We start from the raw sequence: 18,961 nt of genomic DNA, 5'->3' as shown, positions 1-18,961 counted from the left end.
TCTGGCTGACAGACACAGATGCAGCTGACGCTAGTTACCTGGGAGGAGAAATTCCCATGGGGCTGAATGGTTCATCATGTTTCAGGACAATGGGTATGCAGCTCTGACAACAGAGTGCAGTGGGGGTGGCTTGGAGGCTGTGAGGGGTTGTTTTTTTTTTTTTGTTTTTTTGGAAGGGCGTCAAAGTGTGGGAGGGAATGTATGTGGAAGTGGTGGAGAGGGTGGTGTCGAGTCTGACAAGTCAAACTAAACCCATCTTTGTGCACTTGCATGCCGGTGTCACACAAACCATTAATTACCTCCACCGGCATGTTTTTTGTGTGTCTTAACAGCACAAGAAGAGACAGTGACCCCCCTCGTTATCACCAGTCCCGGCTCTGTCCGTGTTTAAGCAATGTTAAAGATGTGAGGCTATCAGCAAACTCATCTGCAGAGTACAAAACGCTACTGCTGCCTTTGTGCTCACATGGGAGAGCGCCGACATGGCTGAGCCAGATAAGCAGACAACTGAAATGACAGATGTTTCTCACAAGGACCTTTGTGTGTGTCTGTGGGTTATGTATGGTTCGTTTTTTTTTTTTTTGTGTGTGTGTGCCTGTGTGTATTTGCACATCATGCATGTCTGATTAGTGAATTATTCACTTGGCGTTAGGTCACTGTCCTGGTGGGTGTTAAGTCTTTATATGTTTTAATCTGGATGATGTTAGTTGATCTGTGCCATGAACGCCCATCAAATCACCAGAGAGACACACACTATGAAATCCAGCTGCTGCCAACGTCGTGCTTTGTATTGTAGAAAATACTGAAGGTATATTCCTGTCATGTCATTTAAGGCACTGGATAATGTTCACAAGGTCACAAGGGAAAAAAAAAAAGGGGGGGTGTTTATCTGTTACTTATTCATTTTAGACGATTATCAAATCACCCTCAATTTGTGATATATATATCATATTGTCTCATAAAAGGGATTTCCAGCCTGATTGTGGCTAAATTTGTGCTATTTAACCATTGCATGGACACTTAATTTAAAGGGGGTTACACTTGGGAGAAAAAAAAAAAAAAATCCAAAACAACATAAAAAAAAAAAAAAAAACTTTTACTCAAACACTAACCTGTTTTGTAAATTACATTGAAAGCAAGATTTGGGTGTGTTTTCTTTCCTTTGCGGTTTTATAGCATCTATTTACAATAAATAAATAAAAAAAAACTGATTAAATATATACGTGATTAAAAACAGTGCTGGTGATGTGAATATTCAAATAGGAAAATGGTTAGTGGATGACAGACAGATAACTCTCCCTCCCATACTTCACATTGACATGTCATAATGCAGCTCTCACACTGAAATTATTTTGCTACTTGGTCAGTGCTCTGTGCCGATGACGTGATTGATGTTTTTCATGAGAACCCCTTCACATCGGCTCCACAGGACTGTAAATATACTGTATGTATGTATCTGCGCACTCCTCACATTGCCTGACAGTCTGAGCTAATGCCTTTTCCAGGCAGCTGGCCAAAGGATAGACACCTGGTTCATCATTACCGTTAAACCGCTGACCTGCACAGACTTTACAGGGCAGACACATTTAAAGTGATACAACCTCACATTCACCTACACCTACAAGCATGTCGCCTTTCAAACTCAATCATTTGGGGCTTATTGATTCAATCACAAAAGTCTATTAGAAAAAAATGACAAGCTGATGTATAATTGAGCGTGTGATTGAAAATTGATAATAGATCAATAACCAAAATTATGGATATGACCTTTAATAACTAAAGCCACAAAATAATCATTTTCCAGTAGAGTTTTTTTTTTTTTCCCCCCGCAGATATCTTTTTGAAAATCCTCCTCAGGACAACGGTGTTCATAAGGCTACCAAAGGTAGCTAATGAAAGGAAATGTCACGAGAATACTGAGGGAACTGTCACTCAAGCATCTCCTCACTGCTCATTTTTATCATGAAGGCATGTCTGTTTTTCCACAGGTCACTGTCTGATCGCTGCTTGCCTGCAAGAGAGACAAGATGAAGGAGGACATCAACACAGCTGGAGATGGATTGCATCTGTCCACAGTCCACAGGGCTTGCTCAGCTCCTGACCCAATTGTGCACCCATATGCTGGGGGAAAGAAAAAAGAAAAAAAAAGCCTCTACATGGTGCAATTCAAAGATTATTTTCCTTCTTTCTTCTTTCCCTCAGTGTGAAAAAGTGTTCTGTGCTCAGAGTTATCTGAACTAAAACCTAACCGAGCTTTATTTTGTTGAATATTGGTGTAACAATCACTTTGTTGTAGATTTTTTTATTAGCCAAAAGAGGGATTAACTCCTATCACTATAAACAATTTAGATCCAGCAGAATTCCCTCACTGACACGATCAGTGTCTCGCTTCGGAGCTCCCTTTAATCTTGCTGATCCCTTGCATACACGTCTCTCCACAAATATCGGCTGCAGAAATTGACTCTGTTGTCCGTCTCCCTTTAAGGCTTTGATGTGCATCAAATGTTTATCCGCTATCTTTATTTTTTTCCCCCCTCCTTCTCTGTCACCCTCTGGCCCTAAGCAACAACTCTTTGACATAATGATTTGCCAATACCTTCCACTGTTTCAGTAGATTAAAAGCCCCCCCGCTGTGGAGATTGATTTTAGAAAAGAGGCTTTTTTGTAGTTTTTAGCCAATCAGACCACATTTTTCTTTTCCAAGCAATATGCTACATATATTAACCTTTTCAGTTATCCAACATTTGACTTAAGCTACAGAATGAAAGCCACATTTAGACTCATGAATAAGAATAGCAAGTGTTGACTGGAATTAGAAACAGTATCAGTCACTGACAAAGTAATGAGTAAACCATCGGCTCAGTACATGTCCAGGTACCAGCAACCAAAGAACCGGCACATGAGCTCGCCCTCTCTACAATGCAAATTTAATGTTGTCTCAACAAAGAGGATTAGTTGGTAGACGGCCTTGACTGAGTTCTTATTGTGGACCTGCAATTTGCTCTCCTTTCGGACATCCAACACCAACCTTTCAGACACTCCTGCGTCAACAACAATGACCTTGTCTGAGAAAGGACCAGTTTAACCTCTGCATATGAGAGTCTCCATGTTACTTTGTATGACTGTGTGAAAAGGAGTTTGCAGCTGCTGAACTTCAAGAAAGCAAGAAGGGATCAATTTCTCACAGTGTCAGTGTTTTTTTTTTTTTTTATCATAATGGATATGAAGCCATGAAATTAAAGATACAGTCTGAGTTAACCTGGGCATTGGTGCACAGGAGCAGCACCTAAATGGATGTTAGCTCTGCCTCAGTATGATCACAGCATAGCAACCATGCACAGGCTGCAAGATAGGAGTTACTATGGCTTTAAAATCCTGCATCACTTAATCCTGTATAATGATATCACAGCCACCATCATGATAATTAGTAGAAAATTAAAGCAGCAAACCATTAAGGCAATCCCTGACATCTATCAGGTAATGCTATTTAGATGGCTTTATTGCTCCAAATGGGCATCCAGTGAGTATTTTATTGGTATCATTATTGCTAAATTATTATCCATATCTGAAAAATGTATAAAATCCGAATTAGAACAAGTGATAGAAGAGAGGGAATAGTGAAAATTACCTTATAGACAACCCAGGTGACACTTGTGGCATATTTGCAAAAATAAGAAAAAAGCAAGAAAACAAGTAAGGGCAGCTGGATTGTGGCTTTTCTCCCATTTCATGCCACCAACATCAGTGAATCAACGCTGTCCTTGTTTGTGCAGGTGTGCGGTATGTATGTGTGCACATGTGCAGACTTGGGCAGATCATGTTGAGGACAAGATGTTCCGACTCTCCCTATCAGGGTTGTCCAGGCACCATCCATCTGAAATATCCTTCGACAAAACAAAGGGCATCAAGGCTTCAAACAGGCTCGGTCAATGCTGCAGAGTCTTATCAGCCTCAGCCAAATTTTCACTGTGACAAAGAATAAAAAAAAAAATAAATAAAATTAAACAGCTTTAGCTTTTTAACTTTTTTTTAAAATGTATTTTTATTTATTTATTTTTTGAGGAAGGCTGGCCTTAACTGACCCCAGAGAGGAAAAAGAAGATAAATGGTGTACAGCATCTGATCTGCTCATCTGTCTGGCCTCAGACATTCTCTCATGTTGGGCCATGTCGATGTCTTTTTTTAATTACTATAATTCACGGTGACCCGCTGAATGCTTCCATCTGCCTCTCTGAGGTGAGAGATGGTGTGGGGGGAGCAAAAAAAAAAAAAAAAAACACCACCACTCACGCTTCAGAACAGCGGTGTAATAGATAATGTTTCAGCCACAATGTTTTTTATGGGGTTAGGATTAGGATTATGTCTTAAACTTGCTGAGTGCTGAAAAAAGATGTATGATTCAAACCATTAAGCAGCACTGTTACTGTGGTGCTTGCACTTTTATTTTTCACTGCTATTAAAATCTAATGTTTTCTTACTGATCCTTGTAACATACATACAGTATGTAGATCTACTTTCTAATGCCAAACCCCAGACACTATACAATATAAAATACCAGTGCATGGTAGACCTGCAGATCATACAAGCAGTCCTGGAGGTCCTCCCTGTCTTTTGTTATTTTATTTCTGTCAGCTCTGTTTACTTACTACAGCTCAACTTTACATATATTTGTGGCAGGGGAAGTGACTACCTGGGCTCTGTCTGCAGATGTAAAAAAAAATAAATAAAAAAAAAGTAGTCCATTTGTTTGCATCTCTAAAGCTCACTAACTGATGGCAACCACAAGAAAGAACCTTAAATCCACCACATCACATCCATAAAACCGAGACCTGCCTTCTTCAATCTTCAGTTATTGAACGGACTAAGTGGAAAAGATTTTACATGCTAATTACTGAGCTCTGGATGTGCCGGCCCTTCATCACCTTGTCTGACTGTCGCCACAAAAGCAAGTAAGCACTTACGTTAGAAACACCACTCCTCAAGCTGAGAGAGTCTCGCCTCAGAATGCTTTGGCAGAAAGCCTGAGGTTTTGTCCATATGATCATGTTGGTGATGCAAGAGCAGCTCTGGAGAAAAAGATGAGAGGTGATCTGAAAGGCAACGTGTCTCAAAAGTAAGTTAAGTTTCAGAGTTCAAAACTGTTTAACTTAACGTTCAGTCTGAAAGCAACCCAGTTAGTTCTCTTACACATTAGTCTGGATATAGTGCAGTCTTCAGATCCAGGTTCTGGTTCCTGTAGTGGAGGCTGCATTTAGTTACTCTCAGAAAAAAAAAAAATCAATCATGAGTGGACATCCATACATCTGATATCTTCACGTAACCGGGTGCGATCATTTTCCTTCACTGATGAGTGGTTTTGCTACATTAGCCTGAGATGATTCTTGTTTCAACACCACAGCTCTGGTATAAAAGAGCACTGCTCAGCGGGCAGCTGCTTACCTGTTAACCGGTGCTGACAGGCTGCTGTGCTGGCTGCATTCGCAATGGTGACTCAGATGAAGGGCATGCAGGAAGTGCATGACAAACAGATGCCTGGCTGACACCTGAAGGAGAACGTGCAAGTCGGTTTAAAGTGAAAGCCGAACGATATCAGGGAAAAATGCATTGTCATCTGTCGGGAGAGCGTGTCGTTACGAAGGGGTTGTAAAATACTATGAGCAGACATGCAATGGAGGCGAGCTGCATGCTGGTGCTGCCACATTATTATTGTTTTGTTTTTAATTGGCGTGCTTTTGTTAAAGAATCTTCCCACTTTCACCACCTATAGTTCTCTACTTTGAATGAGGGATTTCTTTCTACATATTTAGTTTCCACAACTTCCACCCACCACCCACTGACAGCTCACTGGAACAAACTCATACTGACAGTGCTGCACATCACTCACACACGACTAAAATGTGAAAAGAAAGCAGGTCATGGAAATCATGAAACACTTTATTTTTGTGGGCGGCAGAATGAGTTTTGTATTAATCAAATATTCTTTTCATCCACTGAATTATACTATTTAATTAATTCCTTGCCATAAAAGAAAGGAATTAATACAACATTAAAAGGGGTTTTTCTTGAAGGGGTATCTTCAGCTGAAGGTTCAGCATTTGTGCCAAGTTAACTTGCTGCTATAGCACTGATGTGTGGCCCTTTGTGCTGCGGCTGCCATCACTGCTCATCTGTGGATAAGCTGTGGAAAGCCCAGCTCTATCTTTCTCTGAGGAGTTTGTCAGACCCTTGCATGTTGGATTTCTCCAGTGTTGCAGAAGGTGTCAGTTTTGTGCGACAACACTAGTATGATTTTATGTAGGCAGTGTATAGGTGCTAAACAAGATGTTCAGTCCCACACACACAGCCTTGGTTGATAGCTGTGCCAATCAAACTTTTGTCTTCTGAATGAAATAAATTACATCACGATATTTCCTAAACCCCAACCAAAATCTTTCTTGCCCAAAATCTAATCTCAGACAGGACTCTGTCTTTCAATTAAACATGAGACTCTTCTCATGTGAAGTCTCAAACAGGGTTTTTTTTTTTTTTTTGACTAATAAATGCCAATTACCAACATTTCCATTTACAATATACAGATACTGCTTTTAAAAATGCAGCTGCCAAAGTATGTAATGCCATTTGAAGAGTTGCACATAAAGATTTTTCCACATAATAGCCAATGTGCTTGAATAAATTGGGCCAAATTGGTTGTCTGAAGCATTCTTTTTAAAAGAGGTTGCACATATTTATTGAGGGAAGTTGGTGTATCTCTAGTGCGCTGTGAGAATTACAGTATAAAACAATATTATGATAGCTCCCAAAAGGCAGACATAGGGCCGAACCCAGCAGACACATTATTGAGCTATAGATTACACATCTGACACAAAATGAAATATGGTGATAAAATGGGGATTGGGTTGCTCTGGAAAGTAATATATGGAGAGTATTATATGGAACAGCCATAAAGCAAAAAAAACAACAAACAGAAAAAACAAAACAGAACCACACAGGAAAAACTTGTTAGGCGACAAAGCACTTTGGCATCATTTTCATTTTAATGTGATTGGGAAGTGTTGAAATGCGAATGAGAATCAAAGAGTCATCCAACACTGAAATGCACTCACAGAGCTAATGTGATTCTTCCTTCTGCTATTTTCAGTCACTGATTATGACTAGATGCCACAGATGCAGCCACGCTGAGACAGCAGATCGACCATTTTGGGAGGCTGGAGGACATTCTTTTCACTACACACTTACCTCTGGCAGGTGCATTTGCAGCCCGTCTATCCATTGCTGTTGTAGGGCTCCTCACAGTAGACATCCCATAACAATGAACGTGAGACGCTTAGGTGCATTAAATGTTTCACGCCATTCAAAATGCTAAAGATAGCATGAAACACCTGCGTGTCAAAAGTTTTATTTCAATTAACTGCACTGGATTTGAGCAGGAATCGTCCAGCAGTTAAGACTTCACAGTTGTTTTCAATCAGAGGGCTCCAACTCTGGTCTTGGAAAGCTGCCATTCTGCAGGTTTTAGAGGTTTCCTGCTCCTTATCAGACCTCGGCAGAGCTTGATGACGAGCTGATCATTTGAATCAGGTGTGTTGGAGCAGGAAACATCCAAAACATGCAGGACGGCCGCTCTCCAGGAACGGAGTGGGAGACCTGAGGTTTAGATTGTTAGAGGGGGCTGGAAAGATAAATATGTTTTCATTTGAAACAAATGCAGATCAATCACTTGAGAATAATGTTCATGTGTTTGGATCAGTGTGTTGTTGCCATAAATTGCAAGTTGTCGCACTTATCTAAAACATTATTTAAATAAATGTTTTTGCAAGTTCCACATTCAGGATCATAGAAGCATTCTGATTCTTCTTCGTCTCCTTTTCATCTGATTCTGGCCAGAGTTACTGTTGCAGCCACAAAAGTGTTTTCTTTAACCTCTAACTGCCCCCCCGTTCTTTCTTTTTTTTTTTTTACATAGAGTTCAGAGAACATCGGCAGCGGGCATCGCCTCTCAGCAAGAAGCTTCCGGGTTTGAACTCAGACAGAGCTGGTTAAAAAATGAAAACAGTAAGCCTGTGGATATTATGCAGAGAGAAACGATTCCAGTTCCATCTCAAACAGGAATCTGAATGGCTAATCAAAATGCTACGATAAAGCAATATAATCCTAGGCAACAGAAACACAGTTTAAAAGTGAAATATAAAAGTCATAATATTGTATTGTAGTTGTAAATGGGCTGAGTCGACTGTAAACATTTTAAGGCTAAAGTATATATCTTACTGTAGGTCAGGGCTGGTAAATCAAGCAGCATGGCTCCAAAAGTGGATATATGGTGCAAGATTTGGATCATTTTAGTGCAAAAAGCCATTGATCATAAGACATTGTGACAAAAGTATTGTGCGTTAATCCACTGTGACTCATCTCCATGAGAAGAGAAGAATATGCTTTGTGTTCTGCATTGTGACTCATTCACTTTTCCAGCCTCCTCTGCTTCTTTCTGTCAATTCCAATCGTCATCTTTCCGCCTCTGACTGTCTCTCTCTCTCTATGTTCCTTGGAAAGCATTTCATGCCTGAACATCTGGTTACCCTCCATACCTCTCCCTCGCTTTCCTCCTCATGGCCTGAGGTCTGCACGCCTGTAATCTATCTGCTGAAGGAACGGCTGGGGTTTACCCCAGTGCACGCTAATGCACACGGGGACCCACGCGTTGAGGCTCTGCTGGATATTCCAGCACACAACTCATTCAGTTAAACGTGCACCCATCTGTCACTTGAACCCACAAACCGATGACACGCACACTCACAAAGCCACAGCTCCTCTCTTCCACTCCTGTCTGCACATATGCCGCCTGGCTCCTGACATTTGCTGTGCAGAGCAGAGCTGTCAGAGCACATTTCATCTGATTCCTGTCACACTCATGCACCATCAGTCCCTCTGTGACGCCGTACAGCTCAATGGCAAAATGCCTGCAGAGGACGGACAAGGAGAGGGATTATTTAATGGCTAACAACAGCCGACGACTCTTTGCTTCATGTTTCAAATGAATAGTGTGGAGTTCCCTAAATGCAATATATTGATTTGATACAGAAACAACAAGGGCATCACGTATTTGACCCCAAACCAGCACATGCACTTTTTGTTGTCAAATTACCGGTGGTGATGTTTTATCTACCGATTCACTCACAGAAACTTGCATTGTGATGTACTTAGAATACTTTGTCGCTGCGTGTTTTCTCCCACGGAGAAGGTTCTCTGCGTTCAAGCTTTTTATTCTGTTGGAAATAATGGAGGAAACATTGAGAATCATCAAGGTACTATTTCATATAACACATCAAAACTGTTTGGGACTTTGGTTGGGGCTTCATTGTTAATCTTTTAAAAACTAGTAAAATTAATTCTGATCAGTCTCAGTGTGAATCAAAAGGGCTGAAATTGAATTGGTAGAACTTTAACCTTGAACCTTCAATGCAAAGTTTATTTTCAAATTAAGTTTTTTGATGCCATCATTCACGAACAATTCAGTTACTATGATGCACATGGAAACACACATAACAGCAATGCTAACATGCTACACACAACAGACAGAGGCTGATGGGAATGTTTGTAGTTTTGCAGATAAACACTTCATGTTAGTTACCTCCTCTGAGGTTTCCTGAAAAAAAAAAACAAAACATGCTATTCTTTTAATTGATCTGACAGAAGATCTCATGACAACGTGAATTTATTGGTGGAAACTTTTTTTCTAATGGGTAGACTAAACCTGTCTCCAGCTGACCTGTGGTGTGCTCTCTGGTTAGGCTATGAGTAATTCATTATTATTACTTAATATCATTACTATTAAAATGAACTAGCCTAGGTCATGTTTTACTGGAAACGTTTTGTAAATCATTGGGGAACCTTAGTGACTCTAACATGATGTAAAACCCCTGAATAAAGTATTAGCAAACATTTCTAATATTAACATTAAAAGTTTAAAATTTTAAAAGAAAACTGTATTACACTTCATCCTCTTGCATGACAATCCATCCAAAATGGACCAAAATGTCGGACCAGCCAGGAGTGCTAACCGTAGTCGCTGTGTTGTGTTGTGTTGTGCTGTGTTTTTCATTTTTTGTGGTAAAGATCAGCATGAACAAAATCTGTTCGGGCAATGCGGTGGGAAGTCACACAACACAATAGCACCAACATGTGTGACTTATGTCTGCATCCCCCACCAATAATTTTATGGGCTGCGCTCACATTTAAGAAACCGCCCTTCTTTTCTGTTTAGTTTTTCCTGGAAAACGAGAGAATGATTAATTATCTCAAAAAGAAAAAAACAACACACAGCTGCCCGAGGATGTCGGACGATGTGTGTGCAACGGCAGGGAGGTCTTTTGTGTGATTTTAAAAATTGTGGCATTAGTGCTGTGGTCAGAGGCGTGTGTGCAGAGGCATATTAAAGGCAGTGTGCTGGCTTTTGATGTCGGGTTCTTTTGTGTGCAGGCCCTATGGCTTCTAATGAGGCGACCTGCCTCATTATCGGAGCTCCGTGAGGCCCTGACACAGCCACGACGTGGGACTGCCTCCACTCACTGCTCTGCAGACACAAATTACAGCAGCTTAGCCGCTCACTGGAACTACAGCGCAACCTGGCCGCCCTTTCTAATGGCACCCAAGGGACACACTATTGTACATACACATATGTTTGGCCAAAACTAACTTCATAGGCAATTCCTTTGTCAGTCCCATTAGAGTTAAAGTTTGAATTTCAAATGTTGTTCCTATCGATTGAGTGGATGTACTCGGTAAATTGTGACAGCAGGTTCTCTCGTCAGCACCGTCTCTGTTGTGACTTCTCTTTCATTTTCGTTCGCAGTAATTTTCCAGCACTGTTAGCTGAAAAGACAGCTTCCCCCAGCCATGCCAGGACAGAGGCCAAATTTTAACCTGGGGACAGATTAAAAACAGCTCAGCCCAGCAGGGGTGGAAATATCAGCAGAGGAGTCAAATGAATACATGGCCCAGCCTGATAACGACAGATTAAGAATATTTCATCACCTGTTTTGCTGTTTTCCCTCCCTTCAGTCGACCTTTTTCATTTTGGATGAACTTTAATATGCAAATATCAGCTTCCTATTAAAACCTGATTATTTTATCCAAGCTTTTTACACCAATGCCTTAATTAACCCTGCTATTATTTTATTTCAGCAAGCTGTTGAAATTAGATTTTTCAAATAACAGCTTTTGATCGGAGAGCTATGCCATTTTCCCCATTTATTTCCAATCAATCACGTGCTTTTAATTTTTTTCATAGACATGCTGACTTTTTGTTGCATTGTCTTAATCCACCTCATAGAATGAAACTTTAAAAAAAAGGTAACACAAAATAGCCTTTAGTTTTGCAAGCTTGCAAGTTTTTTTTACAATAATCTGTAATGCGTTGAAGGCAGGAGGAACATCTGCCACTGATAACTTATCATTCGGTAAGTTTGGTATTCACCTGCATAACAACATCATTTGAATGGAAGAAAACACTTTTTGAAGATGTCAATTAGGTTTCAGGTTTTGATTCTATATGAGTTTGTCATTATTGATGCCTCGAAGCAAAGCCTCCAGTCTCTGGTTTAGGATCTGGGGGGGGGGTCGCCTTTCCTTACTGCAGTCCCAGTCTGTAGTCTCGTCGCCAATTAACCAATTAACCTAGACATGTTTGGCTGCCCACACCGGGAATCGAACCGGCGAACCTACTTATTGTGGGGCCAACGTCCCATGAATGTAAAATGTTCTGTGTTTTTCCGTGTTTATAATGAATTCAGTTCTTAATGTGTCATTCTGTGATTCCATCCATGATTCTGTGATTGTGGATTTTACAGGACTCTGCATATGGAATTAATGCAAAGGATGTACTGTGGGTGGCTGATGTGAAGGAGTGTGCATCTTTTCACGTCCTCCAGAGGAAGTGAAACCATGCGAGACATTCCTGATGAGTCCTTTCCTTGTCACAATGGCAGAGGCCTCTTAAAAACGCCTTGATCTTCATGCACACGCACACTCTGGAAAAGCAATGACTTTAATCCATCCTGAATACTGTCATTGTTATTTTAATTAATTATACTTAACCAAGAACATTTTGCTCGTGTTCTTGTGCAAACTCTAAATCTGCAGACTTTTAATGAGAGTACACCGAAATATCACAGTATGTCTGTGTATTTGTGTGTGTGTGTCCAGGGCATGCCCGCACTTGCTGACCTTCTGTCTATACTTAGCACATGCAGTAGTCATCCTGGTTGTTCTTGATGAAAGTTACACTACATTAAGTGTTTGTTGCCTAAAGCAGAAGGCAAGGTGCCGAATGCTAATTGGGTGAGATGTCTGTCAGGGGTCCTCAGCAGGCTGATGCCTGTGGGCCGTGTACCCACCACCAACTCTTGGATAAGATGTTTATTTTGGGCGTACAGCCAGTACCCATCATGCAGTTCCTCATCCTCCACACAGACAATTTAGCATCCCACCAAACACCAACAAATTACTTGCTCTCACATATGCGTCCTATCTCGTGAATTTGGCATTAAATCAGACAAACGCTGCTGAATTCCCAATCAGGTTGAAGAATGCTGCATTTCACCTGAAGCAAGTCTCTCCATATTGCTTCAGCTTTACTGGTGTATCCTCCCTTTTGGAGGGTTTTTCACAAAGTCATGAATAATGTTGTTGAGCATGTGAATTGTCATGTATATATATATACATATATATATATATATATGAGGTAGGATAGGGAAGCACAGTGCTACATTAGGTTGCCTCACAAGTTGCCATTAAGTTGCCTCACAACAAGAAGGTCGCAGGTTGGGTTAGTGTGAGTGGCTGTTTGGAAACGGATAGGCGGTAGAAGATGAATGAATGAATAAATGAATGAAGTGAGCATAGTTGTTGAGGTTCCCTGGTATTCACTGGGGTCAGCCCATTCCACTGTGTCTGAATAATTAATGAATGCATATAATGTAAACTGTATCCGTGATGAAGACAGAAATAAGAGATGAGAGAGACACTAATGGAAATAAACACATGTGGCCTCTCCCACTGCTGAGAACTCCTGATGCAGCGACTGTCTCATACAGCTTAGCCGTTGAGCAAATATCAAGCATGACATCTATTCAAAAGTTTGAGGAGCAAGGAAGGCTACTTCGCAAAGTGTGCTTTTATGGTTTCAAGTGCCATACTTGTCCTTTTAGGATTCTCAAGCATGAATCTTTAATTTCCATCCTAAATAATGTTGCATGGTTTATTGATGAGCTTCACTTTCCTGTGGTGCTGTGTGCTAATTGGTTGAAGATGTTCTAAGGTCTTGAGGAGAGTGATAAGAGACGAATGCCATGATAGCGCTTGGATTATTCCGAGAGGAAGCATGTCCTTCAAAGGTCATGCATCTTATTGCATAACTTTTACTGGTAATGAGTCCAGAATGCTTATATCTTAAGATGACGATAAAATTTCCATTATCAATCACACACACAGACACTCATCTCTGAAGTCATACCTAAAACAAACACCAATCAGAGTTGGACATGTCATGCTAACATTGTTGTTTTGTTTTTTTTTGTAATGGAGGGCATTTATGAAGCTCCTCTGTTACATGTATTGGTCAAAGACCGCTGAGGTCACAATCAGAGGCAGCAGACAAAGACAGCTATTCAAAGCTGAATTACTGCCTGCAATTTGTCATCTTCAGAGACTCTAACAATGATTGCAACTTCGCGAGTGTCCTATCAACCCCAATGCTTCATCTGCAGTAGAATAAATAATAGCTTTCAAAGATTGACAAAGTGCATGATTATCCAGCCATCATTCTAACCTTAATCAATAATGTATTGTTCCATTTATCTATAGAGGAGGCCAGTAGTGGAAATGCATTATAAAACCCATAATATATAATCCAGGCTTTGGACTCTGGTGGCAACAGCATGCATTGTTTTTATGTGCACAATAACCTAGAGCTGTCTGAGATAACAACCAAATCCTGGGGCACAACATTTAATAAAGCTGAGGTTAAAAAAAAAAAAAAGCAAGTAAGAAAAACCAACAACGACAACAACAACAGTAAATTGCCTTTATAAGCGTGTGTCATGTTGAAATTACCCGTGGATCGCACCAGAGGATTCCACTCAGGATCAAAGGAAATTATTGTATCTGTTTTCCCTTTTCAGTGCTGTCTGGAGCAAAATTACATAGTTGCACAGCTCTTTATTAACCTCGGGGCAGCAAAGCGATATAGAGGCCTGCCATGTACCATGGGCACGAGCTACTGCGCTGCATGTGCCAGTCGCTACCCCTCTTTAAACATCATCACTCGTGCCTCTGGGGGAAAAACACCTGATACTCCTTTATGAAATAATTTTGTGAAAAAAAAAAACGAAACAAAACATGCTTGAAAAGTATAAAACTGTTTACGCCGAGGCTACAAAGGATTTTATTAACTACGTTAGCACTGCGGCTCGAAGGACGTCACCGACCGTTTTAATTCAAATGGAAATATTTCACTGCTGTGTTCAGTGATCAAACATTTTCAGAGACTTGGTTTTCCTTTATACTTGTATGCCGTATAATTAGATATAAAAGTCATAACATAGACATGAAACTCGGAAACACCTGAACACAAAATCTGAAGTGGTGAGGGAAGATTTTTGGGGAGCAAAGCTGTGGAAACCGAGCTTAAGCCATTTGAGGAGAGGCGCATTCCTGTGAGTGCCCCGGGGTGCAAACGCTCACTCACCACAGGCGCAGACAGCAATCCCCTCAGCGAAAGCTGCTGCACACCTGTGAAACATACCCACCACCCCAAAGAATATGCAGAATATGCCACTGTGAGAGGGAATCAGCAGGAAAAACAATCACAAAGAAATCAGGAACCCAAAACAGAAGGAAAGCAAACCCCAAGGCCAAACTGGAAAATATAGAACCAAACAGCAGGTGGTGAACTAAACAACCAGCGTCTCAAAAACAAGAATACCTCAGATCCTCGCTGGAAGAGAAGCTGAACAACTAAGTGTCAAGATGCTGACTGGAATGGCCACAACAGAGACAAGGCCAATAGGTTCCCCACATGACCGTTGAAGGAGGCGGGCTGGGGGCTGCGTTCACCAGCACTTTACACCATAATGCATCCACCTTCTCCGGAGAGGCATTTGGCTCTAAGTACCCAGGTACAACCTCATATAACCTTTAGAGTGACCCCCTTCCTGTTAATGATATGCCCCGTCAATAACTGCTAAACTGTCAATGCTCTCTCTGACCTTTGCGACCATTAGAGGAACAAGCAAAGGGTAGACCCTTTTATCCCCGGCTATGCACAGGTCTGCATCCTGCTTCTTCCCTCCTTCAGCATTCCCAGGTTTTGATGCTCCAAATGGCACAAGCTGATCCTGGCAAACACCCAGGAAAGAGTGGATAGGCCATGAAGTGGAAATCTAAAAGAATAGAGGGAGATGGCGAAAAGCTTCTGAGAGACCTCTGTGTCCTTCCCTGACTCACATTAGTCAGCATCAGCGTCAGCCCAATTCAATACGCCGCGTCAGTAGAGCCATGTATTATTCATCGATAGGAGGAGCAATTCAAGATGAAATTATGCAATCACTGTCTTCATCGCCAGCGTCAATCACATCTTTTTTTGCGTATGTTTGCAAATTTTTCTTCCTGTATTTCATTGCTGTTCACTGAGTGAGGATCACATGGTGTGATCAAACCGTAATTAAAGTCATCTTTGTAAAGAGGTTGCATCCTGCCATGGAAAACTACATCCAGGAAACTCACAGCACTTTGATGACAGCGTGGAGATCGGAAACAAATGGCTAATTACAGCACGCACTCATCGACCTCAACCTCCTGCACGATTACCTTGATTGGAGCCATCCATTTGTTTCTTTGCCAGGAAGAATATAACGCTGACATACTTCATACTCTTCATACTAACTGGAACAAAACTTTTTTTTTTTTCTTCCCCCCCATGGTTCCCTGTAGCTGATATTGCTTTTGGTGGCAAACAGCAGATGGAGTTTAAAGTTAGGAGATCATATCCTTGAGATGCCTCGAGCCATCTGCTACGTTTCCCGGCTTACACGTGTTCTTTCTTTGTGATGTGTGTGATGCTCTCAGCATCCTCTCCTCGGGGCCCAATTCATCTGCAGGCTTAAGCCCACCTATAATACATCGAAGGATTTGTGGCCTGCAGAAAACTGTGCTGAGATTAAGATCTAAATTTTGGGCTGTAAATGCATATTCTTGATATGAGATGGTGAGCGCGATCGTATGGGGTGAGAACATTGCCATCTCCAGGCAGGGTTAGAGGGTTAGAGGGCGTTTTTGCATGTATAACCACATGCAGTTCAGTCAGTGACTTTGAGTTCTGGTGTGTGGTAGGACTGGTTGGGGTGTGCAGTTTTAGTGGACCTGTGTCCTGATTGATCCGCATTGAAGAGGCAGGCCACAGATAAGTCATTTGTTGATCAACTGTGGATTTATCAGCACTGATGACTCAATTTTGTGAGAAATCCAGGATTCTCCTCCAACCTGTCAGTTGAGCCAGAGCGCTCAGCCTGCCAGTGTCTTCTCCTAAATTGTCCTTTATATCGGATTCAACCTTAGTTTGTTGTGAACCGTCCACCATTTGTCTAATATTGACAGCTGCTGGTACAATGTTTGAGTGGATTCAATGAATGGCTTGTTCATTGCTGTAAAACTGGACCATCCATCCATCTTCCCAAACATGTGCTGTCTTGCTGGAGTTGACAGTGTCCCAGGAGGAGCGGGTCGAGGAGGACTACGAGGAGTGCCCATCGGAGCGGGAGGTAGAGGCTGAGCAGAGGCCTACAGCCGCCTGAGCATCACAGCCATCGGTGGAGCTTCAGAGGCAGCAGAGAAAGCCTCTAAATGGCAGTGGCTCAGGAGGGACAGTGTCCAAGTGCATCAGGCGATGTATTCAACGATCAAGCTTTTTTTAAGTTTAATGTCCCCGGCTTAAACCCACCACTGCTTCCCCCGCTTCTCAGCTTTTCCACCAGAAATGATTTAACGACCCATCTTCTTGAATACATATGCTTTGTTTTTCTTTTTTTTTTTTTTTTAATGTGTGTGAAACAAAATACACGAAGGTACGGTGATGAGTTTGTTTGTTTTGTTTTGTTTTTTTTGTCTGCCAATGGTTGCAGACTTTGAAAAGACAGGATTTTTTTGAACAGAAATTTGGACAGCTAATCCGGCTCTGCTGCATGAATCTCACTGTGTGTTTCCAACATGAAACATCTTAAACCTGCATTGTTGCATTCAATTATGCTGCCCCTGACAAATCTGTGACTGACTGACTCTTTTCAGTTTCACTGCCTTTCGTGAATGTATATCCTGACGAAATACAAAGTTAGATGTGCTGCTTTATGTTAGTTTTGAGGTTAATTTTTTGACATTTTTCTATATAAGCCTGAAGCTGAAGTGACTTTTGGTCGCACTTCTCATTCGCCTCCTTTTCAGGCACGTTTAGCCTGCTGTCAGACTTGTATTTGACCTGTCCCCTGCCAGATCAGCGCAATAGAACACCCACAGAGTACAAACCAGCCTGTTCAGCTCGCTTCAGTCCTAACTCAGTACCATCCACCTCACAAGCCTGTCTGCACTGCTGGCAAAACAGCACTCAGGTGCTTAAAAGTCACAAGCTAAGCCACCTCTGTCTGACCTTGTACGTATAACAGATAGAAATCCAAGAACAGCACAGTCCATTAAAGCAGGAATGATGCTTAGGTGGATGTGAGGTGCTGAGAAAATGAATGGATATCAGTAGAAGACAGCTTGTTTAATTAAAAATAAAAAAGGGTTTAATTTTCCTGTAGAACGCTGCTTTGGGAGTTGATGAATTCAAGCCAATGTTCATACACATAAGACATACATTATTTCTAGTAGGGGGTCTGTCTAAATCTGTCTCAGCATGATGAATTAAATATGAGCTGACAGAAGAAGCTCTTTTGTCTCTGAGACAACAATATGAAGGGATTCCCCACCAATGCTGTGTCACAGTCCAGCATGTCTGTGCTACAAATCAGACCAGACCCAGATCCATCAGTGGAGCAGACTCACAGCTGGAGGAAAGCTGAAAATGCTAAAGGCTAAAAAAATTATTCAAATGAAAAGGACTGGGTAGAAAAAATGTGTTCCTCTGATAATAAGGGCCACATCAGACCTGTCTTACTGATGTCATGATTTACAGTCTGCCAGAATGAAAAAGCGGGTGAGAAAACCAAAGCGGCGAGGGTTTAATCTTTTGGGTCTCTTGCTCCACTGCCACTGACTTTCTAAATCCACTCGCTGCATCACCGCCAGCTCATTTTTTCACCTCTGTTCTCAATCTCCATTTGTCTTATTCTGTCTCCCTGAGCACACGAGCATGCAGACACACTTGAAAATTCACATAAATGTTATTAATGTAGAGTGTGCATCAGGGAGGAACAGATCTGTCATGGCGTGCTGATGACAGTCCTGCAGTGTGTAAACTGAAGACAGAGGGTTTTACTTTAGCAGCTGGAGTCACGAATACACAGAAATGCAAACATTCGTGCATTGATTTGAAACTTTTTAAGGTGACAGCGCATTCCTATTTAGCGCACAAGTGTTTACAGTGATTCAGCTTTGTGTTGCTGCTTCCATCGGTTTGAAGTGCATGAGTCAGCAAACGCTTACAGTTGTGCTCATAAGTTTACATACCTCGGCAGAATTTATGATTTCTTTGCCATTTTGCTGAGAATATGAGTGATAACAAAAACTGTTCTTTCACTCATGGTTAGTGCTTGGGTGAAGCCATTTATTATCAAACATTCATGTTTATTCTTTTTAAATCATAATGACAACAGAAACTACACAAACAACCCTGATCAAAAGTTTACATACCTCAGTTTTTAAATACTGTGCATTGCCCCCTTTAACATCAATGACAAATTGGAGTCTTTTGTGGTAG

The sequence above is a fragment of the Echeneis naucrates genome, chromosome 22 (genome assembly GCF_900963305.1).
Source record: "Echeneis naucrates chromosome 22, fEcheNa1.1, whole genome shotgun sequence".
NCBI lineage: Eukaryota > Metazoa > Chordata > Actinopteri > Carangiformes > Echeneidae > Echeneis > Echeneis naucrates.
This window is presented reverse-complemented; position numbering follows the sequence as displayed.